Genomic DNA, 25067 nt, shown 5'->3' on the forward strand with positions numbered 1-25067 from the left:
GAGGCTAGCCCTACTTCATACAGGGACCAAAGGGGATTGTACCAATAGGGCTTATTTGCTGAACATAACAGCCTGTTATTGTGTGAACATTTACCTCATGATGTATTTACCTTCCATGTTCTGTTTTGGGGTTTTAAGGGAGTTCTGTTGCCAATGGTGCTGCAGAGCTCTTGGCGCAGGACTTTTCTGGAGAGAACAACATAGGACGTGGGCTCCCATTTTATTCCATTAAACTTGGATGCAAACTTTCTTTCCTGGTGTGTTCGTTCTTCTACATTTGGGGATGAACTACTTCATTTGTAGGGGTCAACAGTTTCACCGAAAAAGTCTCCTCCACCCTGCGGCATCTTCTGCTTTCCCCAAGATCTGCGCTATATGGTTGGTGTTTCTGCAGCTAGCTGCTGCCTCCATCTGCTTGGTGTATTATCCTCTTGTCCTGGATTTGGATTGTGCACATTTTAGACAGTCAGCTGCTGGTAGCGGCTCAGTACGAACCATTGGAGTGGGTCGAGCGCCTGCACATTGTTTGGACTCAGTTTGTTTGCGGATGTATGGCAGCGTCCTGATGGACAAGGTAACTACCTTCGGTAATGCCCTATCTGGTAAAGACATGATCTAGCCGCAGAGTCCTTACCTTTGAACTTCCAAGTGTCAGGCTGGATCCAGAAGATTTTTCTTAGTAGTACCCCTGCGCGCCGGTAGGTGGTGTCGCTCGACTCTGCGTGACGTCGTCAGCGTCGTGACATCTGTGTCATCAATATAACTGCCACTCTGGCAAGCTGAGGTCAGTACTTTTCACGACTTTACACACCAAAAGCGCAGAGCCAAGAAGTGACTGACTATGGTGTGTTAAAAAGAGACTAGGCCCCTGAGGAGGAACAGCCCTCACACTAAAAAACAATGCAGGGAGGATAAGTGGTCGGAAAGGAATCTGCAGCTAGATCAGGTCTCTACCAGATAAGGCGTTACCGAAGGTAAGTAACTGGTCCATCTGATAGAGACATCTATCCGCAGATTCCTTACCTTTAAACAGATACCCAGACAATACCTTTTCCGGAGGTGGGACTGTGGATAAGCTGTAAACCAGGAAATCCTGCAAGACAGAGCGGCCAAACAGCCCCTCCCTGCGAACCTAGAATCCAGGCAATAGTGTCTGGCAAACGTGTGCAGAGATGCCCACGTGGCCACTTGGCAGATGTCAGAAATAGGAACACCACGATGGAGAGCTGTGGTGGCTGCTTTCGCCTTAGTGGTATGGGGCCCTAAGACTCTCGGGAGGCTGCTTCTTTGCCAAGGCATATCATATTTTGATGCAGAGGATAACCCAGTGTGATATGGTCCTCTTTTGATCAGCACGCCCCTTTTTTGCTCCCACATATCCTATAAAGAGTTGGTCATCCACCCGGAACTCTTATGCGATCAAGAAAGAACGATAACGCTCTTTTTGGGTCCAGACAGTGGAGACGCTCCTCTTGCTTGTAAGGATGCAGAGGTGCATAGAAAGTGGGCAGAGTAACGGACTGTCCTAGATGAAAGGGAGTTACAACCTCAGGCAAAAAAGATGCCCTAGTTCTCAGTACCACTTTGTCTTGGAAAACTGTCGGGTAAGGAGGCTGTGATGAAAGTGTATGTAGTTCGCTCACCCTCCTGGAAGAGGTAATTGCCACCAAAAAAGCTGTTTTGATAGTGAGCAACCGTAGAGGACAGTTGTGCATCGGCTCAAACGGTACACATATTAAGAAAGTAAGGACCAAATTAAGGTCCCATTGTGGCATAAGAAAAGGAGAAGGTGGAAACAAGTGGGTTCAATTATCTCTGCACCAGAGGTGACTTAAAAAGTGAAGGCTGATCTGGCAGCCGAAGAAAAGCAGGGAGGGCCGAAAGGTAGCCCTTCAAAGTGCCCACAGCGGAGCCCTGCTGGGCCAGGGAAAGGATAAACAGGAGGATATTTGCCAGGGAGGTAGATAAGGGGTCAACAGACCAGTCTGTAGAATGTTTACAAAATGTGTTCCATCGGCAGGCGTATACCGATTTTGTGGAGGGATGCCAGGCTGCCAGAATAACCTCGCAGACTTTGGGAGGAAGGTCAAAAGCTGTCAACTGTCAACGCTCAATCTCAATGCAAGAAGGCTGAGAATGGACAGGTTCGGGTGGAGGACCCTTATCTGTTGCTGCGACAGAAGATCCTCCCGAAGGGGCAGCCTGATCGGAGGATTGATGCTCATATCCAGAAGCTTGGGATACCAAACTCTTTGTGTCCAATCGAGAGCCACAAGAATAACTTGTGCCCGGTCGATCCGGATATTCTTGAGCACTCTGGGCAGGAGTGGTATGGGCGGAAAGGCGTACAGGAGGCCTGAGCTCCACTCGCGACAAAATGCATTGCATAGCGAGAGCTGCCTTGGAAACTCCAACATGCAAAACTGCTGACATTGCGTGATCTCTTCAGAGGCGAACAGATCTAACCAAGGCTGTCCCCACCGTTGAAAGAGATCTTGCGCCACCTCCAGATGGATGCCACTCGTGATCCACAAGGCACCTTCAGCTGAGTTTGTCTGCTCTGACGTTCAGAGAACACAGCAGATGTTGAACCAACAGGGAAATGCCCTGTTGTTCCAGCCAAGTGCAGGGCCTCTTGACAAAAACTCCATGACCCCACTCTGCCTTGTTTGTTGCAGTGCCACATGACGGTAGTGTTGTCCGTGAACACCTGAACTAGCCTTCCCTTGATGGATGCTAAAAAGGTTTTCAGTGCCAATCGGATCACCTCAAGCTCCAACAGATCGATATGGAGCCTGGCTTCCGTTAGAGACCAGAGTCCTCTGATCTCCACCTCCCCAAGATGGCCACCCCATGCCAGAAGAGACGCATCTGTCACTACAGTGAGATCTGGCTGGGGAAGGGAGAGGGGTCTGCCGCTGACCCAATCGCAGTTTGTTAGCCATCACTGCAGGTCTTTCGCAGTGCCATCCGAGATCTGAACCAGGTCAGTGAGAGTTCCTTGATGCTGTGCCCATTGGAACTTCAGGTCCCACTACAGAGCTCGCCTTCGCCACCGTGCATGGTCCACCCACAGGATGCAGGAGGCCATGAGGCCCAACAGCATCAGAGTCAGTCTCACTGAAATCCAGAACATGAATACGCAGGACTTGCCTTTTAGGAGGATAGGGTCAAAACGGCACTGTGTCCAGAACTGCCTCAATAAAAGGGAGCGTCTGAGAGGGAGTCAGGTGGGATTTCAGCACATTGATAATCAACCCCAGCGAATGCAGGAGGTTTGCGGTAGTCTGGAGTTGGGGAGTCGACTGATTGGGACAAGCCGGCCTTTAACAACCAGTCGTCGAGATAGGGGGAAGACTGGAACCCCTGATCTCCGCATATGGGCTGTAACGACTGCCATCACCTTTGTGAACACCTGAGGGTCACTAGTGAGGCCAAAGGGGAGCACCACAAACTGAAAGTGTTCGTGGCTCACCGTAAACTGCAGGTAGCGAAGATTGGCAGGCAGGATGGGGATATAAAAATAGGCATCCTGTAAGTCCAGCGCCACTATCTAGTCTCCTGTGTCCCAGGCAGACAGGACCTGAGCTAGGGTGAGCATCTTGTACTTCTCCTTTTTGAGGAAGTAGTTGCAGGCTCTGAGGTCGAGGATAGGACAAAGGCCTACATCCTTCTTTGGGACCAGAAAATAACTGGAATAATAACCACAGCCCATTTCTGGCTCGGGGAACCCTGTCTATAGCTCTCTTGGCCAAGAGAGGTTTGACTTCCTTGTGGAGTAGAGCAAGGTGATCCTATGTCAGCCGATCGTACTTTGGAGACATAGATGGGGGGGTAGTCTCAAAGGGGAAGGAGAAGCCCCTTCGGTCTTTTTGCAACACCAACCTGTCAGAGGTGATGTTTTGCCAGTGGTGAAGATGATGGCATATTCTGCCACCGACTGGTCGAGAATGATCCTGGGGATAGGACAAAGAAGGTTTTGCGGTGGAGGAGGGGATCAGATCTTCGCTCAACTTCTGGCCGCCTGACCCACAGGGTTGGGATGAACCACGTACATGGCCCCGCAGAGGCTGCTGAACTTGCGGACCCCTCTGGCTGGAATATAATTGGCATGGTTGGTAGCTCCTTCCGTCGTCACGAAAGGAGCGAAAAGCAGATACAAGCCGGGATGTTGTGTTGAGGCCCAAGGACTTGGCCGTAGCAGAGTCCTTGAAACCCTCAAGTGCGTCATCTGCTTTGTCAAGGTTAGCTTGGGCATCCCACGAAAAACCAGATGTCCTCAGCCAGGCGTGGCGACTTATGGCCACAAGTGTGGAAATCGCTCTGCCTAGTGAGTCTGTTGTGTCCAAGCCACATCGGTTGGAGACCCTTGCTGTATCTCTCCCGTCTGAATTGGCTTGGGAGAGTAAGATCCAGTCCTCCTCCAAGACCATGGGCAGCACCTGCGCAACCGTGTTCAATATCGAATGGGATTAACAGCCCAAAAGGCATGTGGTGTTCACCGACCGCAATGCCAAACTGGCTGAATAAATCTTTTTCTTTCCAAAGCTTTCCAGTCTCTTGGATTCCTTGTCTGGAGGTGCTGAAGGGAACGTGCCACAGAAAGTGGAAGCTTGAACCACCAAACTTTGTGGGGTGGGAGGTGAGGGAAAACTGGGTCACCCGGTGCAGGGAGATGGCGGCGGGCAATCGTCCTATTTCCTGGAGCCGCTGTGCTAGGCTTGGACCAGGTGGACCATGTGCCCAGAAGGACGTCCGCTAAGGCCTCTTTGAAAGGCATCAAAGGTCCGGAGCTGGAGACACCAGGCTGCAGGGCCTCTGTCAAGAAGTTAGTCTTGACAGCCACAGTAGGGAGCTGCAGGTCCAAAACCTCGGCAGCCCTACGCACCACCACAGCAAATGATGCTCCCTCTTCCGTAGCCAAGTAAGGTGGAGACAGCATGCCAGAATCTGGGGAGGTGTCCAGACCACTGGCAGCACCCAGTTCCTCATACTAGTCCATGTCTTGTGGTTGCGGGATTTCAAAGAGATCCTGCTCCACCTCCCAATCCTCCTCATCCATTCCTAACCCTTCATAATAGGACAGGTTTAACGGCATGGAGCAGTACGGCTCGGTCGGCACCAGTCTCGGCATCGGAGGATCCCCCTCCTCTGAACCAGTTCCAGCAGATGTTAAGAGTATCGCCATTTGCTGTAACATCGATGCCCAATAGTATAATTGGAAATTAGGGATGGCCCACCCCCCTCGATCTCTTGGAAGAATCCGAAATTTTAAGGCCCTTCGGGGGCATTGCCCGGCCCATAGAAACCAAGACGTCATCTGATTTAGGGATTTAAACCAACAACTTTCTACCTCCAGGGGGCTATATTAGATAGAAATGACCTAGGAGGCTACTTTATCAAGGCCACCCAGACAAGGTATCGAAAGCAAGTTGCTCGGGTGGTCGTAATGGGAGATATGTCCGAACCGATTAGGATCTGCCACGGAACTCGACAAGGGTGTCCTTGTTCGCCCTTACTATTTGCGCTGTATAATGACCCCCTCTTTAGAAAGATCGAGCAAAATAGCAGTATTGCAGCTATGCATAACAAAGGGGGATATACTAAGATCCTTGCTTATCCGGATGACTTGGCCATTACCACCCCCAACCCTGCTGATGCCCTGGGAGAAATTGAATGGGAAGCTGCCCGTTTTGGACAGCTTTCCGTATACCTACTTAATCAAAGTAAAACCCAAGTTGTGATAAATAGCTCTGTCCAGCTTGATGACTTTCGGGTAGCTTGTAAGGCGAAATACCTTGGGGTAGATATAACAGCGGATGTGGGGAACATTGTTGATTTGAATTTAGGTCCACTGTTACAGCAGTTTAAAGCGGATGTTTCTCAAATGAATAACCTTAAGCGTACATTAATAGGGAGAAGCAATGCGATTAAAATGATTGCTTTGCTAACTTCTGAACGATGCGACCAAAGTGGGCACTCCAAGGTATCAAACAACTCGCTACATTGTGCCCGACTTGTATCTCAAGTCGAAATTAATGTAATTTGTTACAGTGGGCAGCTTTATCAAAGCTGCCACTTTGTTCCCTTTAAAACTCCTGTACCTTACCAGACACCCATGGAGCCTGCTCCACGAGACAGCTTTCAGTCCTCCTAGAGAAAAGTGCCAAAGACTGTCAGGTAGGAGAAAAATGGGGGATTGCAGGCCAGGGAGGTGTCACCTCCATCCTGCAGGAAGTTACTTAGGTGTTAGCAGATGTGGGATACCACGGGGAGGGCTGTGCCATTGTGTAGGTAGACAGGCTGGCACGGGGAGCAGAGAGGGGAAAGCAATTGCCAAACCGGTTTCCTCAGGTTTGGGAGTGTGCAGAATGGTGCATCCAGGGATAGCCAGATGTCACAAGGTAGGAGGTAACCTGGTAGCCCATTGGCTACCAACCGCATCCTGCCCCAAGGTCATTTTATAAATGTTTTCTTTATTTTCCTTTTTCCTTATGAACAAAAGGGAACCAAGGTCCACATTGACACAGCGTTAAGCCTACAACCCATTTTGGGCCGGCCGTGTTTCATCCAAGGCTCTTCAAGGAAACTATATGGAGGCATCATAAGACAATTTAAAACACAGCATGCCGCCTACAACCCGTTGGGCCGGCCACATAACAAAACACAAATGGCAATATGAAAGCGTTATGTGAAGTGTCGGGACCTTTTTCAATGCAAGAACAAGAACAATAGGAACTCGGGCGAGGGGCCCGTCTAAAGCGGATAGAGGAGACTAGACAGAGAGAAGCCAGAAGGAAAGAGGGGAAAGGAGAGAGGAGAAGGACAGTATCAGAAGTGGCTAGGTAGACGGACGGGAATATGTACGCAACAGCGCAGGACGTTAGGAGTGCTTGTCTTGGGGCTTGCCATATGGCATGTCTCTGAAGACTGACCTGATCATGCAAGGAGCCTATTCGGATCTGACGGAAGTATGGCATCTTCGAAAAGTTGTAACGCTCTATGCTTGGAGGGTAAGTAACACGCATGTTCTGTTTTACAAAGGTACTGGACTAGGGGTCGCCAAACAGCAGTGAAGCGTGTGTCACGTGATTGTAATCGCGCTGTAAAAAGTTCCATAGTTATCACATGCCATAAGCGCGTGTACCAAGCAGCTATTGGGGAGATATTTCATTTTTTTCCAGTACAACGCTATAGTCTGTTTAGCCGCCCCAAGCATATGAAGTGCTAGTCCAATCGCTGCGGGTGAGTGCTTTCAAATTGACAGGCTTAAGGCCCAAAAGAATCACGGTAGAAGATTCAGGCAGCGGAAAACCTAGCACCCCCTTAATATGGCTAAGGACTTCTTTCCAGAACAGGGTCAAGAGCGGACACGCCCACCAGATGTGCATGAAATCTCCAGGAGCCTTCAAACATCTCCAACACAATGGGGACACGCTAGGGAACATTTTGTGCAGGCGAGTAGGCGTACAGTACCATTGCGTCATGATTTTATATGCATTTTCCCTCTGCGGGATACTGCGATAGACCCCAGGGATATCTCACCAAAGGCGATGCCACTGCGCTGAGGTGATTTCCGTGGTTGACGTTGCTTGCCATTGGCGCTGGTATGGGTGCGGAGATAGGATCGGAGGGTGTTGTAGGATCTGGTATGTGCGAGAGATAAGGCCCTTTGATTCATCAAAGGAACGGACAAGCCGTTCAAACGGGGTGAATGGATGGGTAGCGGCCCTTTGCATCTCAGGTGAGGACACCCAATGTCGCAGCTGCACGTACTGCAATCCCGCGTTCATCGGGAGTCCAAAATCCTCCCGACACCGAGCAAACGTCTTAAGCGTTCCCCCCTCGTACAGATCGCCAATCACCCTACATCCCCCCTGTAGCCAATTAGCAAAGGCTTGCGGATGGAGGGCCGGGGGAAAGGCTGGATTGCCCGAAATAGGAGTGTGAGGGGAGGGAAAGGTCGTTAATCCCTTACGCACTGCAACCGTGTCCCATATATCCAGAACCGTTTTGGTAGGGACTGCAATATATGCACTGCGTGAGCGCGGCGTACGATAATGCCACACAAGGTCCCAAATAGAACGTCCAGTTACCGCCTGTCCATATGGAACCACACCTTTTCGCTCTCAATGGCTATCCATTCCGACACAAAGCGAAGATGCGAGGCCCAATAATAGTCCAAGAGGTTAGGACACGCTAGACCCCCTCTGTCGCGCAGCGACATGAGGGTCTTGTGGGAGAATCGCGGCCTGCGTCCGCCCCAGATAAAGTGAATGAGATCGCGCTGGAGGCCCTGTATTTGGTGTTGCGGTACAGGGGTGGGGAGACATTGAAATAGGTATAAGATTTTAGGGAGTATTGACATTTTTACGGCATTGAGCCTACCCAACCAGGAAATCGTTAGGTTTTTCCAACCCCGCAGATCTTCCAAAACAGTCCTCCGGCATTCTCACCAATTTACCTGGGTCTATGTGTCCAAGGTGGGGGTCAATTGGAGTCCAAGGTACCGGATATGCTCCGTGGCCCATTGATAAGGAGCGAGCGTTTTCAGGATTGGCACCTCTTCTGGCGGGATCGTGAGATTCAGAGCCCAGAATTTGCCATGATTACTTTTGAGGCCCGAAGCTTGCTCAAAAGACTGCAGTAGAGCATGGAGCGTCGGAAGGGATGTATGTGGGCGCGACAAGGTAAGGATAAGATCATCCGCGAAGGACGCTACCTTGTTTTGCCGGCCACCAAGGGAAATCCCATGTATGTCCGGGTGCTGCCTAATCATCTTTGCTAAGGGCTCTACAACCAGGGCAAACAGCAGAGGTGACAAGAGACAGCCCTGCCGTGTACCCCTAGAGATTGAAAAAGGGTCTTTGTGCTGCCCATTAACTCGAACCCGGGCTTGCGGAGAAAGATAAGGGGCCATGATCATAGAGATCATATTCCTGCCGAGTCCGACCTTTTGTAGCACCGCTCAGGGAAAGCCCCAATCCACTCGATCAAACGCCTTCTCTGCGTCCAGCGAGAGAAGGCAGGCTGGTATTTTCCAGTGCTGGGCTTTCCCCACCAGATGCGCGATTCTACGCACATTGTCCGCCCCTTGCCTGTTGCGGATGAAGCCAACTTGATCCGGTTCCACAAGCCCAGGCATATGGGGATCCAAGCGTCTAGCGAACATTTTGGTGTAGATTTTAAGGTCCGTGTTCAGCAAAGCAATGGGGCGATATGACGCACACAGTGTGGGATCCTTACCCGGTTTAGGGATAAGGGCTATTTCAGCCATACCCATAGAGGGCGACGGCCCCTCCGCGCACGAAAAGGAGTTATACAGCCGCAGAAGATGTGGTTGGAGTTGCGGCAGAAACATACGGTAAAAAACCAATGGCAAGCCATCTGGACCCGGCGTCTTCCCGAGAGGTAGATCCTTCAACGCTGCCCGCAATTCCTCCGCCGCGAGAGGGTCTTCTAGTTGTTGGGCATGTTGTGGGTGAATTGGAGTCCAGGGGCACTGGGCTAAAATATCATCAATACGGGCTGGGGAGGGGTTGTTCGCCTTATAGAGGGCAGCGTGATAAGCTCTAAAGGCCTCGCATTTAGCTAGTTCCGACCCCAGCCGGTGTTTGGATATTCGCTATGTGGGCCTTCGCCGCACGGGCCCGCAAGCGCTGTGCCAGTACTCTGCCCACCTTATCTCCCCCCTCAAAATATCGTTGTTTTAGGGTTAGCAGGGACCGCTCTGCCTTATTAGTGCGTAGCGCGCGGAGCTGGCCCCGGAGGTTAGCAAGCCGTTGTCGACTCGTGACCGAAGAATGACCCTGATCTTGTTGCTCTAGCGCCTTAATGTCCTTAGAAAGGCTGTCCTCCAGGCGGCGGGCCTCCCGTGCCCGTGCAATCGCTAAGGATGTGATGTGGCCGCGGATGGTAGCCTTAAATGCATGTTCAACAAAGAGAAGGAGAGTAAAAGGTGGGCTATTTTTATAGAGGTCCTACACATAAGCCCTAAGTAGCGGTATCAACGAGAGGTGTGTAGTTCCTACAGGGTGAAAAGTCGAAGGGGAATAAAGTTTTCCGATACCAGACTTTCACCTAGTGAATGTAAGTGCACAAGGGAAGGGGATCCCTTAAGGGTGGAACTGAAACCCTCACACACCCAGCAAGCTAGGTGTCATGCTTCATCATCTGGGTTTTGCTCCTCGTCGGGTCGGCGGTGCAATACCCGACGGGCACCCATACAGGGGCTCTTTATCGGAGATCTTTTGTTCCCTGCCGTATGGTGCATGCGTGTGAGGGCCCGGAAGTGTAGATGTAAGTGAATTAAAAAGGTTGGTTAATCTGAAATGTAACTTTATTGGCTCAGTCAACCACCTTGTTAAAAAGGGGTGAGTGGCGGAAAAGCTATATTTGCTCACAAAGGAGGAGTGGCTAGCTACGCTCTACTCTTCTGGTCAACATGTTTCGCGCCCAGTCGGTCAGAGGGATCTCATGGCGCTTCGTCAGGACCTATAATGCTAAAGTGAAGTGTGCTAAAAACTATCTACAGTGTGGTGTGAAAACAAGGGTGAAAAATAATTTGTTAGTCAACCCTTAATAGGTGCCCCTACCTTATGTATTGTTTATAAAAGGGGTCACCTAAGGAAAAGGAAAAAATTGGAAAAATATATATATCAAGAGCCACCCTTGGCATCTGTAAAACATTTAAAAAATTAGTTAATCACCACCAGTTCAGTAAACCAGTGATCCATTTGATATAATCCAGACTGTAATTATACTGGACTACTAACTGGATATTGACCAATCAACCAATTATGATTTATCAAGGAAAGGAACAACGGTTAACATAGGAAGCATAGCGAGGCTCTGGTTAAAAAGCACAACCATTATTACAGTTGTAGAGAACAAATCATGGTTAAGTGTAGACTCACCAATTCTTTTTATAAAAACCTCATCATCAGGTGCATGGCGCGTCAACAGGGGGAGAAACACATTCGTTCCCTATGGTATAATGATATTATAAAGAGAAGAAGTAGAGGCACAGGCAAATTTGAGGTTAACAAGGTCACAAGGGAGAGATCTCCATCCTTAGTGTCTCATAAACATATTGCTCAAGCGAGTGACACCTCTCGTGTGCTATAATAATATGGTCTTTAACGTGGTCAACCAGGTGCAGCTAACCGAAGGCGAGACAAAGGTGTGTATGTCCCGATTGGATCATCAAAAAAAGCCTTTGATAAATTATAGAACACAAAAGTAAGTGTGAATACAAGAAGCAATGTCCACATCTTGGGTGCAATTCTTCTAACACGCGCATTTGCACTGTGACTTCACGCTAAGGATTGCAATGACTAATCCGGGCACACACTTAGTTAGACATTGCTTCTTGTATTCACACTTACTTTTGTGTTCTATAATTTATCAAAGGCTTTTTTTGATGATCCAATCAGGACATACACACCTTTGTCTCGCCTTCGGTTAGCTGCACCTGGTTGACCACGTTAAAGACCATATTATTATAGCACACGAGAGGTGTCACTCGCTTGAGCAATATGTTTATGAGACACTAAGGATGGAGATCTCTCCCTTGTGACCTTGTTAACCTCAAATTTGCCTGTGCCTCTACTTCTTCTCTTTATAATATCATTATACCATAGGGAACGAATGTGTTTCTCCCCCTGTTGACGCGCCATGCACCTGATGATGAGGTTTTTATAAAAAGAATTGGTGAGTCTACACTTAACCATGATTTGTTCTCTACAACTGTAATAATGGTTGTGCTTTTTAACCAGAGCCTCGCTATGCTTCCTATGTTAACCGTTTTTCCTTTCCTTGATAAATCATAATTGGTTGATTGGTCAATATCCAGTTAGTAGTCCAGTATAATTACAGTCTGGATTATATCAAATGGATCACTGGTTTACTGAACTGGTGGTGATTAACTAATTTTTTTAATGTTTTACAGATGCCAAGGGTGGCTCTTGATATATATATTTTTCCAATTTTTTCCTTTTCCTTAGGTGACCCCTTTTATAAACAATACATAAGGTAGGGGCACCTATTAAGGGTTGACTAACAAATTATTTTTCACCCTTGTTTTCACACCACACTGTAGATAGTTTTTAGCACACTTCGCTTTAGCATTATAGGTCCTGACGAAGCGCCATGAGATCCCTCTGACCGACTGGGCGCGAAACATGTTGACCAGAAGAGTAGAGCGTAGCTAGCCACTCCTCCTTTGTGAGCAAATATAGCTTTGACGCCACTCACCCCTTTTTAACAAGGTGGTTGACTGAGCCAATAAAGTTACATTTCAGATTAACCAACCTTTTTAATTCACTTACATCTACACTTCTGGGCCCTCACACGCATGCACCATACGGCAGGGAACAAAAGATCTCCGATAAAGAGCCCCTGTATGGGTGCCCGTCGGGTATTGCACCGCCGACCCGACGAGGAGCAAAACCCAGATGATGAAGCATAACACCTAGCTTGCTGGGTGTGTGAGGGTTTCAGTTCCACCCTTAAGGGATCCCCTTCCCTTGTGCACTTACATTCACTAGGTGAAAGTCTGGTATCGGAAAACTTTATTCCCCTTCGACTTTTCACCCTGTAGGAACTACACACCTCTCGTTGATACCGCAGCCTTAAATGCATACCACACCACTGGGAGTTTCAGGAAGGTCATTGTTCACAAAGTAGGAATCAATGGCGGACCGTATGTTCTCTACATCTGCCGGGTCGCGCAGGACATGCAACGGCAAACGCCACCTCAGAGGGTGGGCAGGAGAGGCGGCCGGGTCCTGCAGTAGTAGCTCCACATGGGCATGATCAGATATCGATATGTCAGACATAGACGCCCCCACCGTGTACCTCACGGTATCATGTGAGATGAATAAATAATCAATACGCGAGTACGAACGGTGAACGTGGGAGTAGTACGATTAATCCCGCACCTCCGGAGAATGATATTGCCAAACATCCAGCAAGCCAAGATCTGTTATCTGTTTCTGTAGTGTGGAGGACATGGCTCCCGCCCCATTGGAAGAAGCTTCACTACGGTCCATCGCAGGGTCCCACACAAGGTTACAGTCTCCCCCCAAAATTAAGGAGGGCTCGCCATGTGGCACATGTTCCCGCATCAATGTTCGGAGATAGGAATCTTGCATCTGGTTTGGTGCATAGACATTGCACAGTGTAAGTAGGCGTCCCCCCACCTACACCTCCGCCCTTATGAAGCGTCCATCCGGACTACGAAAGACTTTGTAGCGCCACTGGCTGATTCCAGGTCTACAGAGAATAGCCACTCCGGCCGTTCTGGTATCCGCCGAAGCCCAGAATTGGAGGGGATAGCTTGGGTGCACCATGCGGGGGGTATCTATTCGCAGCAGGTGGGTTTCTTGCAGAAAAAGAATGTCCGGGCTATGTTGTCGCAAATAGCGCCACACCTGTTGCAGCTTATTGGGGGAATTAAGGCACTTAACATTAAGGGTTAGTATCTTTGAAGGGCCAGGAACAGCCATAAGGAGATCAAGTCCCAAGTTAGTCCATCATGCCACCGAAGAAAGTGCTTCCGGGGGGTGGGAAGGGAGTTCAGGAACAGGCCTATTCTAGCAACAAGTGCGCGTCGTGACTGTGTGGTCAACCGCCCGCCATACCTAGCCCCCACAGAAAAGAAAGAGAAAAGGTACAGATAAGTAGGAGGGCAGAAAGTGAAAAGAGATGAACCCAACGTCGGCCAACCGGGCCACATTTTCCTGTTCCAATCACCGGCCAGTCTACAGCCGAGGGTTCGGACAAGCCTAGAGACGTCACTCTCCCAGGAACAGAGGGGGATACGTCGTCTGCTGCTCCCAAAGTCGACCAGATAGAGGGCTCCGACTCTAGCCACCCCGCACAAGAAATAAGGGCTAGGAGCTGGGGAACTGCAAGAAGACCCCCCCACCATACACCAAGTTCAACTAGAAAGCGTTAGACCATAAGAAGCAGTGATCTCAGAGAAGGGTTCCAGGAGCCACCACAGATACTTAAGCCGTTGATCACGAAGTTGGAGAGTCTGGACCAGATTCGGACTTGTCGCCTTCTAAGGACCTAATGTGTTCTATAATGTCCTGCTTAGCCTGTAAGGAGTCTTGTTCGTTGAAGGGAGGGGAACGCCTGCACCGGCGCACGGTCGACCAGGCTAGTTTAGCAGGCAACCCTGTAGAGGATGTAAGACGAGTGGGGCTGGCGGGCCATGAGGTGGGGAGTCGAAGCAGCTGCTGATAGGAGATATTCAAGCTCCGCAACTTATCTGTCACAGGTTTGAAGTCACGGTGGCGTCTCAGGGTAGTGGGGGCCAGGTCCTGAAAAATCTGGATCTTATTTCCCTTGTACGTGAGGTCTTGCTCGGCCCGTGCCGCCCGTAGAATAGCTTCTTTTTCTGTAACAAAGTGGACCCTGGAAAAAATATCAGGAAGAAGGCTCGATCTGCCCGCAGGCCCAGAGACCCGGTGAGCCCGATCCAGGGCCGGGGGAGAGGCGTCTTCATCACCCCACACTTCATGCTGCAGCTGCACCACATATGTCATGATGTCTTTCCCTTCCGCTCTCGAGAGGGATCCCCCGGATGCGGAGGTTGTTCCGGCGACTTTGATTCTCCAAATCCTCCTGTTTCAGCTGCAATTCTATGTGTTGGTCCTCCAGGACAGCCAGGCGCTGCCAAAGCTGCTCCTGGTCTTCCGTCCAGGCATCCACCGTCTTCTCCAGCCCATCTACTCGTCCTCCAAGATCCGCGACCTCTCTCCGGAGTTCTCTGACACAAGAGTGCACTTCAGTACACAGGGAGCCAATATCGGATTTCAATTCAGACATGAAGGAGATCATAAAGGCCTGTGTCACCGGGGGCGAGTCCCCCCCCCCAGCTGGCACCTGGCCCTCGGGTGCAGACGGGCCCATCTTGCCCCACATGGCCGCCACCGAGTTGTCCTTAGGAGCTGGCCCCGGGGCATCTTTGCCTCTATTAGTGCGTGTCATACTGGTGTCACGGTTGAACAGCCGATGTCAAGTCCCGACAGGTAACGGAGATCCCCCCCGCTGCTTCTGCAAAGCACCGGCCGCACGGGAGGCCCAGTCCTCAGCCACAGGCCCCACCAGATGTGCTCAGCCCCACCGCAAGCCCAGGAAGCCCAAACAGTGCCAAATAGGGAATCCTAGTATTCATGCCGCCACCACAGCCCTGCAGTATTGAGTCACTCTAAATGCCAGTAGCCCCTGTCAACCCCTCCACAGCCCTTTAAAGCACATGAGCGCCCTGCAAGAACATGCAGCCAGACCCCAAGGGCACAACATACCGCCCCAGTCGGGTCGTCCAGCCAGGTTGCCTAGCCGCCCCACCACCCCCTTGGCAGGGTTAGCCCCAACTTTCACCTCTCCAGAGTAAGAGTCACGAGCTCAGGCTCAGGCCAAACAAATTACACCCAGGGCGCCGCGGCCCAACACCACCAGCATCAGGCAAAATATCATAGATGAGCCCCCATGCAGGAGAGTTCGCAGACTAATGGAGAGAAGCAGTCCAGCAAAGTGAGCGGCACTGGCTGAAGGCAATGCACAGTCGCAGAAGCAGACCCCACCCCACTGGCGAGGCGAGGAAGCGCTCCCCCAATGGCAGGGGCAGGAGCCGGTCAGCGGGAAGGGCAGGCCTGGCAAGCAGACCAAATGGGCGCCAGATGGCTCGTGGGGTGACCCAGTGGGGGACAGGCAGCATCCAAGAAAGTCTCCAGGAACCCCCCCTGTATGGGGAATCCCAGGCCGCTGGTACACAATAGTCTTGCAAAAAGGCAGCCCGGGCCCCAGGCAAGCCCAGGCGCAGGACCTCCTCACACCACAAGAGCGGGGCACTGAGAGCAATGTCTTGCTGGGTTCCCCGCGGTCAAGGTCCGCCCCACGTCCGCCTCAGCTGCCTCCCTTCATATAAGAGTGTCACTCACCGCCAGGCCACCCAGCCACCCAGCCACCAGGGGCTCGCCACATGTCAGCGATGGCCAGCTCTCCCCACCAGCCTCCTTAGTCTGGGCTTCACCGCTTCACAAAATGGTGGGCAACAGGCACAGTCGTTGGGCCGCCCGGCGACCCGCGATGCCTCCTGCTGCTGCTGCCACCTCCGGGGACGGCGCGGCACGAGTGTTGCAGGCAGAGTGTCGGTGCGGCCCAAGGAGGATCTATGCGGGTCCAACCTATCCCGCGGTGCGTCCCCGGTCCACGACCCCCAAAATGGCGGCCACTGGCGCTCTCAAGGGCATCTCCCGTCCCGCGCCTGCGGCAGATGAACAGGTGAGATGTAAGACGACATCCAGGCCGCGCTGGGGGCGAAGGTGGTGCGCTAGTCAGGATGGCTGTCCACCCCCGATGCCCCCCACAGGGCCCGCAGCAATGGTTCAGGGCCCGCAGCGATGGTTCAGGGTCACGAGCCCCAGTCAGCACCAGCTACTCACGGATCCAATTGGCCCACGCAGGCAAGATGGCGGCCGCCGCTGCAGCAAACTCCCGGGGGTCCGAGAGTCCCCTGCGTCGCCGCGGCCGTCCCCGCTGTCCTCCACCAAGGCCACCGTGCCACCACTGACTGTCAAAGCAGGGAGAGGCCCCGCCGGGCCGGGAGAGTCAGCCAGCAGGGTCCCGGGGTCAGAGGCGACCCACCAGCGCGGAAGATGGTGGCCCCGGGTCAGCTACAGGTCCGCCACCCGTCCGGCCGCGCGCGTGTCCCAAGTCAGCAGCCTGCACCTCTTGCTCCTGGGGCGATCACTCCCGCTGCTGCGCCCACACCTCCGGAGGCAGAAAGCGTAAGGCGTCCCCGTGGCACACAGTGTCCACCCTCACCTCGAGACTGGAGACCACCGATCCGGGCGCCATAAAATGGCGGGCGCACCAACCGCCAGGCCAAGGTACCTCAGCGGGGCACCACCGCCGCCGCTCCCGCGCTGTCCTCCGCTTACCAAAGGGTGCCCCGCACCATCTGCACCTAGGGCACCCCCAAGTTCAGCGACAGAAGGCCCCCAGCTCCACTGTAATTGCTTTAGTGCGCGGCAGCCTGCCGGAGCTCCTCCAGCGTGCGTCTTACTGCATTGCCAGCGAGACCACGCCCCTGCCCCAAGGTCATTTTGAGCATAAGATGGGCAGCCCTGACACTCGGACCTCAGATCTCGATCTACTTGGAAGAAGGACTGCGCTGCTGCACCGAGGGACCAGCAGAGAGAGGCTGCGCCATTGAGGACTGCACCTGGTGGCTAGCTAAGAAAGGGACTGTGCCTTCTATGTCCTATTCAGGGAGAAGCTGCCTCCTGAGCCCAGTCAAGACAATACAACTCCAAGGACCAGCTTACTGGCCTCCTGTCCGAAGCACCGGGAAACAACAGCTGAAGAAGACTGCTGGGGAAGTTGTTAGCCCAAAGTCTTCAAACCGCTACCACCACTACCGTGCAGCATCGAGGACCAAGACCCAACGCACAGAGTTGCGCCCGAGGTCACTGAGCCCAGGAGTGCTGTCAGAGTTGCCGGGACCCTCAGAAGGAAAGTTATCGTCTCAGAAAGGATTAGCCTGTGACAGCAACAATAAGCAACTGGCAGTCCAGTTTTGACTGGACTTCGGCCAGACCGGTAAAGGCTTTGTGGGACATCGACCCTGCAACCAGGACCCTCTCACCATCTTCGTGGACCGAAAAATCGGGTAGGAAGACCCCCCCCCCATCAACCTAATGGCATCCACAGCATTCGTAGAGTATCTACAACATCCTTCATCTCTTTCATCAGGACCACTCCCTAGGAATCCATTGCAACGTGGAAAAAGTGCCCAGAACTGTTGAAGGACTGCTTCTCCTGTGAAGGTAACTGTTCTTGAGGACCTTGCTGGTCCCTCGGACTAGCTCCCTGCTTGAGTTGGTCGCTCCAAGCACCTTTAACCGACCACATAACACTCACCCAAGTTTTCTTTGAAAAAGTTTTTACGTGTCCAATTTGTTGACTTTGCCAAGGTTTGTTCACGGTTCAGTGAAATTGCACGGATTTATTATTGTTTGTAAAATGTATATCTCCAGAACCGTCGATTTCTTCAATTGTTTTGCTGCTGTTTAAATGCTTAACACTTGTCCTGTGTAAGCCTTGCTGCTCAGTGCCACCCAGGGCTGAGCGGAGGGTTTTCCAGACGAAACCTACTGGACCTAAAGGGATTGGTAAGTGTAGTACCTGGTATGGTTGTACAACCACACCATATAATATACTCCATTTCCTCACACAACATCTTCACAGTGGTCTACTAATTTGACATCACCCAGATAGTACATTATAGTTCCTCTTTTACCATCAGTACCAGTCAATACCTTGTGGTATCTGATATTGTTTGTACACCTACCTCGTGATGTATTTATGTTCCAAGTTCTCAATTTGGGGTTTTCAGGGGTTGTGTTGCTAAGGGTGCTGCTGTGCAGTTGATGCAGGACGTGGGCTTCCATTCTATTCTATTAAACTTTGGTACAAAACGTTTCCTGGCATGTTCCTTTTTCTACAGGGATCCTCTGCTTTCTACAGGTACTACTCTGACACTGTTGCTAGGACTATTTCATGCAAGGAAGGAAGGGAATCCCTTTAGCACTAGTATTCCCCTAAACATATACCCTATAATCGTGTATGATGATCTATATAGTGTCTCCTTATGATGACCAATCACAATAATCTCTTTTCATACACTGAACCCTCATATAACTTGGGCACCTCCATGACCACACTAGTTGGGCCCCTTACATGTAGTGGTTGTACTAAACATGGACTATATACACTGCCTGATGAACAAGTTACTTACCTTTGGTAACACCATATCTGGTACAGACTCCATCTAACTGCAGATTCCTTATCTTAGCATATTACCCAGGTATCAGATTGGATCCTGAAACTTTTGACAAGCAGTACCCCTGCATGCCTGTAGGTTGCGCCATTCGGCTCCACGTGACGTCTGTCTTGTGTGCGCTGGAGAGGACGTGCGCATTGCCTATATAGGTGTCACTCTTGCGCGCTGACGCCAGTTTCTTTTGTGACTTTCCATGGCAGAAGCATGGAACTACGAGGAACACCGACTACTGGTGTGCAAAGCTAGTCCCCTTAGAAGGGCCCAACACTTTACACTATAATCTGTTAGAGTGGGGAGCATGGGAGTGTCAGTAAGGAATCTGCGGCTATATAGAGTCTCTACCAGATAAGGCTTTACCCAAGGTAAGTAACACATTCATCTGATAGAGACATCTAGCCACAAATTCCTTACCTTAGAATAGATACCCAAGCAATACCTCCTCGGATGTCGGGCTGCGATATGGATTAGACTAAAAAGTCATGTAGGACCGAAGGGGCAAACTGACCATCATGCCGGACCGCACTGTCCGGGCAGTAGTGTTTCGTAAATGTATGTAAAGAAGCCCACACTGCTGCCTGACAAATACCTATGACAGGAACTTTGTGAGCTAGTGCAGTAGTTGCAGCTTAGGCTCTGGTTTAGAGAACATGCAAGACCTCAGGGGGTGGCTTCAGCCGGTACATAGCAGATTTTGATGCAGAGTACTAATGACCACAAGATGGTCCATTTCTGCACCACCTTCCATTTCTTGGCTTGGACATAACCCATGAAGAATTGATCGCCCACCTGGAACTCTTTTGTGCGGTCAAGGTAGAATGACAATGTTCTTTTTGTGTCCAGCTGATAGTCTCTCCTTTTCTATAGAGGGATGAGGTGGAGCGTAAAAGGTAGGCAGAGTGATACACTGGCCTATGTGGAAAGGAGTAACCACCTCAGTAAAAGGATGCTAGAGTCTGAAGGACCAGCTTGTCTGGATAGATAGCAAGGTCCAGAGGATTTGCCAGACAGTGCCTATAATTCACTAAAAAGGGACGTTTGGTCTGGCAATCGCAGAAGTGCCAATGTGGCAGAGAGATAACCTTTCAGTGTCATGAACTTGCGCCAAAGGCAGGCGTATAGCGTCTTAGTGAAGGGATGCCTGGCTGAAAAAATAATATTGCAGACTTTGGGCAGAAGGTCGAAAGCGATCAACTGGTGCTGCTAAATCTCCATGAGTGAAGGTGAAGCGTTTTCAATTTCAGTTGCAAAACTCAGCCCTGTTGCTGTGAAAGAAGATACTCCCAAAAAGGCAGCCTGATCGGAGGACTTTTGGTCATGCTCAACAGCTCAGGATACCAACCTCTCTGTGCCCAAACCGGAGCTAAAAGAATTACTTGAGCCGGGTCTTCCTGATCTTCTTGAGAACTCTGGGCAGGAGTGGTATTTGCAGAAAGGCGTACAGGAGGCCGGAGCTCCACTTGAGACAAAAAGTATCTCTGAGGGAGAGCTGCCTTGGAAACTCCAGCGTGCAAAACTGCTGACATTGTGAGTTCTCGGCAGTAGCGAACAGATCTAATCACGGCTCTCCATACTCTGGGTGGAGACGCCATTTGCGAGTTGCTAGGCATCGATGGCTGAGTTCATCTGCCCTGACGTTCAGAGAACCCGCCCGCCAGGTGTTGAACCATTAGGGTTTTGCCCTGGTGTTCCAGCGACATCCAGCGGTGCAGTGCTTCTAGATAAAGATTCCACGACCCCACCCGCTCTGTTTGTTGCAATAACACATGGTGGTGGTGTTGTCCATGACCACTTGTACAAGCCTTACCCTGACTGCAGAAAGAAAGGCTCTTAGTGCCAAACGGATTGCCCAACGCTCCAACAGGCTGATGTGGAGCCCGGATTCCACAGGAGTCCTCTGATCTCCACCTCTACTAGGTGGCCGTCCCAGCCAAAGAGAAATGCATCTGTCACTACATTTAACTCCGGTAGTGGAAGGGTCTGCCATTGCCCCAATCACGGTACATCAGCCACCACTGCAGATCTTTCGCAGTTCCCTCTGAGATCTGGGCCATGTCAGAGAGATTCCACTGATGCTGCGCCCACTGGGCCTTCAGGTCCTGCCTGCAGAGCTTGCATATGCCAATGGGCATGATGAGTAATGTAGGAGAATAGGATCTGCCTTCATGGTCACCCCCACTTTTTGCTGGAGTCATTCTGTTTTTCTGACTAGTCTGACTGGGATCCTGCTAATCAGGACCCCAGTCACTGTGCTCTCTCCCTAAATTGGACTTGGTAAGTACTTTTGGTACCTTTCTAATTGGGAACTGGTGTACCCTTCTAAGTTCATAGTACATGGTACTAGGGTACCCTAGGCATAGGTACACCAGGGGTCCCCCCCAAATGGGTGGCAGCATGTATTGTGCCACCCATGAGAGACCACTCAAACTGTGACTACAGGCCTGCCATTGCAGCCTGTGTGAGCTGGTGCTAGCACCACTCACAACAGATATAAGTTTCCTTATATCGGAGGTCACTTCACTTAAAACCTATAAGTCGCCCCTAAGGTAGGCCTTTCAATCCTGAAGGTAGCGTGCTTGCTTAAAAGTGTGAGGGTGCCCTGCATGAACAAGACACCCCCTTCAAACCTAGGAGTTGATTCTCCTGGCTTTGTAAGTGTGGCCAGCCTTTTTAGACCTTTAGTGGACATCAAGTCAATTACGAGATGTCTAACTATATATTGGCTGCACTGAAACCATTAATGTTTTGTATCAAACATGTTGGAATCCTACCCCAACACCGATTCCAGTGTTGGATGTAGGATCCCATGTATTCCCGGTACCCGTCTTTCAGGGTCTAACAGCAAGCCAGTGCTGCAGTCGACCACAGACATGATTCTGCCCTGCTGCTCCTGAGCCAGACTCGAGCAGGGGAAGGTAGAACAATAGGTTTTCTGTCACAGGGAGATGTAACCACGGAGGCTGTGCGCAGAGTGGAAACACGACCGTATGCTCAATACAAGTCAATGGGGAAGTCGCGGTTGCAGTTTTCAAGAAGGAGGACCCCTGTCGAAGTATTTCTAATAAAAAGAGTTTTAAAAAAAAAATAAGAAGGAGGACCCTTCCCAGAGGACCCTGAAGATACCCAGTGGTAGAAGGAAGGTTGGAGAGTCACCCCACCTGTGGATACCCCAGGAACCAGGATACCTACACCAGGGAAGCCGGGTGCATAGGTGCGAAATGACGTCAGAAACTGCCATAGACACAATGGAGGACTTCAGTGAAGATGCCGCTGGCAAAGAAAATGAAAGTGCCCGGTGGAATCAAAGGGTGGATTCTTGATGAGGAGTACCTGCAGGCAGAGGGGGCAGAGTCTATGCCACTCGGGAGTGGCCAGAAGGCACGGAAGACCAATGACCACAGATGATGGACTATACAGGAGAGTTGACAGTGCCCTTGTTGCTGCAGCTGTGAGGGACCATGCGACACTGTGGAAAACTAGGAGCAGTTCATGAGCTGTCCAACATCAAAAGTCGAGAGCCAGGGGGTCGGTGTCCGACGGGAGCACCAACGAGCAGTGGCAGCAGCAACAGACGAGGGAAACCAAGAAGGTGCAGTGACTGGCCCAGCAAGGTCCAAGGCACTCACCAAGTGAAGGAGAGTCAGAGCAAGTCCCGGCAAGCAGGGGAGCCCACTGAAGCCAAAGACCCTCGAGAGGACCCACAGGCCGAAGAGACAGGAGTCACAAGAGGACCGCAAGCAGCTCGCAAAGAATGCAAGCCCACGGTGCAGAGGATGCGGTGAGGACGAAGATCTTGGTAGCAAGAGTTGCTGGAGCTTCCTGGAGTACGAAGCTCTCTGGAGAAGAGAGTCAACAAGCCTTGGCAACAGCAAGTCGACGCAGAGCACAGGGGCACTGCTCCAGCAGTTCTGACATGGCTGATGTACAACATGGCTAAAACACATTGCCAAAGCCTATAACTCTCTCATAGGCGAGACCTATTGGCTTTACCAATGCTTGTTTTTTTTCCAAACACAAAAACACACTTTGAGTTCTTGTTCTTTGTGTTTTTCCTTTTTGGAAAAAAAGAAGAAACTTTGCCAAATAGATCTGACATGTTTGGCTGTGATGTAGGGCAAAGTTCACACATTCACAGGAGCCACCTTGACAGCAGTTCCTGTGAATGATAGAAATGACCGTCAGCCCAATGGATATTTTTAAATTTGGCGGTTAGGACCGCCGTCAGGGCAACAGACTATTTTATTGAATTGCCCTGGCAGAAAACGGCTTGACCATCAACAATTAAATCGGATCCTTAGTCCGTGATTATAAGTGGGTCAGTACTTTCTGACCCCTGCACAGAGGACCGGAATTACAGCACCCAGTAATTACAGGGTGTGTTTAAATACCTCACCATCTTAAAGTTCAGCACGTCTAACTTGCTGGAATTTAGCAGGGGAAAACAGTACAGTATTTACTAATGTGGGTTTTTGTGTGTTGAGCCCCAAAATCTATGTTATTTCCCAGAATCTTGAAATAGGTGCCTCGGATACAGTTCAAATGCAAAAACAATTGATGGACAGAATGCAGAATAATGTCATTCAACCCAGTAAATAGATGTGGGCCTAAATCCATTGTTTTTTTGCTCACCATGCCATTCCAGTTTTGACCCAGCCATATGCAAATCAGCTTTGACCCTGCAACCAATGGGAACAGTCCAGCCCGAACTGCCAGGCCAGATCCTCCTTGGACTGGAACCAAGCATCCTAGGACCGGTTTCGGGCTTTCAGCCCTCATCAGCCTGGATAGCTTGACTCCAGTTGCATGGAGAGCACGGGACCCATTTCTGGGCATACTCGTCCCACCCAGGGTGACAAATGCAAAAACAACAATTAATGGACAGAATGCAGAACAATGTCATACATTCAACCCAGTACAGAGATCTGGGCCTAAATCCATTGTTTTTTGGCTCACCATGCCATTCCAGTTTCGACCCAGCCATATGCAAATCAGCTTTGACCCTGCGCCCAATGGGAATAGTCCAGCCCGAGCTAAAGAATGATGATGGATTCAACCACGATCTGTGACTGGGGGTGAGTGTCTGAAAAGTTTCAGCGCTCCGTCCATCATCTCCTTGTGTTTGCTTTGTTCGCCCTAAGTTGGCAGGGTATGACAAGACGTGGGTCCCTTGCTCACTTTGCCACAGGATTCAGCCTGGCTGATGAAGGGTGTTACCCAGAAACCGGTCCCAGGATGCTTGTTTCTGGTTCAGGGAAGACCTGGCTTGGCAGTACGGGCTGGGATGTTCCCATGAGGCACAGGGTCAAGACTGATTTGCATATAGCTGGGTCTGAACTGAGTTGGCAAAGTGAACTAAAGGATGATGATTGATTCAACCCAGATCTGTGACTGGGGGTGAGTGTCTGAAAAGTTATAGCGCTCTGTCCATCATCTCCTTGTGTTTGCTCGGATACAGTTCAAGCCCCTGGGAATCGCATTTTATCAGGTGCAATAAATAGCACTTACTCCCCAGACAAACTCACTATCAGGGCCTTAGTTGACATCAACTGATTGAGTCCCACTACTAGCAGAGCAAACGTACAGAGGTCGACTCAGACATTGTTCTGTTCCATACATGGCATTGTTATTGGATCTATATGGTTAATTTCAACTGTACTGTTTAGAGTTATATATTATTTTTTCTCAGTCTCAATACATACACTGTTGTAATGCATATTACATGCTGACCTGTAGAGTTTGTAAAATCTGTAACTGATATGCAAAACATCCTGCTTTATATATACATTCAAATAGTTCCTCTGAATACACAGTTTGCGCTAAGCATTAAACGTTTACAAGACCTGTGAGGCCTACCACAAGTATAACCATGTCCGGTTTCTGAAATATTATTCACTATATTAAAACATGCAGCAAGAATCTTCCTCTTTAGATGAGCTCCTTAGCACCTAGAGACTTCTTATGTAAATGCACTTTACAAATACCATCCAACGAACAGGAAAAAACATTAGTTATGGTAAGAATGGAAACTGCATTCATGGTAATGGTGTCAGGTCTGATCATTTCTTTACGACCAAAATGGGAAGGGTGAAAGTCCAAGTGGCACCAGAGGAAGCCAATCAAGAAACAACTGCCGTCTTACGTTTGTGAACATAATAACATTTCTTAACTCTGTACTCTTTAAAGCAAATGAATCACCTTTTGTAACAGAAGA

The 25067-nt window shown here is 50.4% G+C and overlaps 2 protein-coding genes across 2 annotated transcripts in view; one reads left to right on the top strand and one right to left on the bottom strand.

The window, feature by feature from the left end:
- Positions 1-25067, bottom strand: part of EIF2AK1 (eukaryotic translation initiation factor 2 alpha kinase 1) — a 326533-nt gene that overhangs the window by 37513 nt on the left and 263953 nt on the right. The gene's annotated exons all lie outside the window — the stretch shown is intronic.
- Positions 1-25067, top strand: part of ANKRD61 (ankyrin repeat domain 61) — a 45328-nt gene that overhangs the window by 17170 nt on the left and 3091 nt on the right. The gene's annotated exons all lie outside the window — the stretch shown is intronic.

The sequence above is a fragment of the Triturus cristatus genome, chromosome 10, assembly GCF_964204655.1.
Source record: "Triturus cristatus chromosome 10, aTriCri1.1, whole genome shotgun sequence".
In the NCBI taxonomy this organism is placed as follows: domain Eukaryota; kingdom Metazoa; phylum Chordata; class Amphibia; order Caudata; family Salamandridae; genus Triturus; species Triturus cristatus.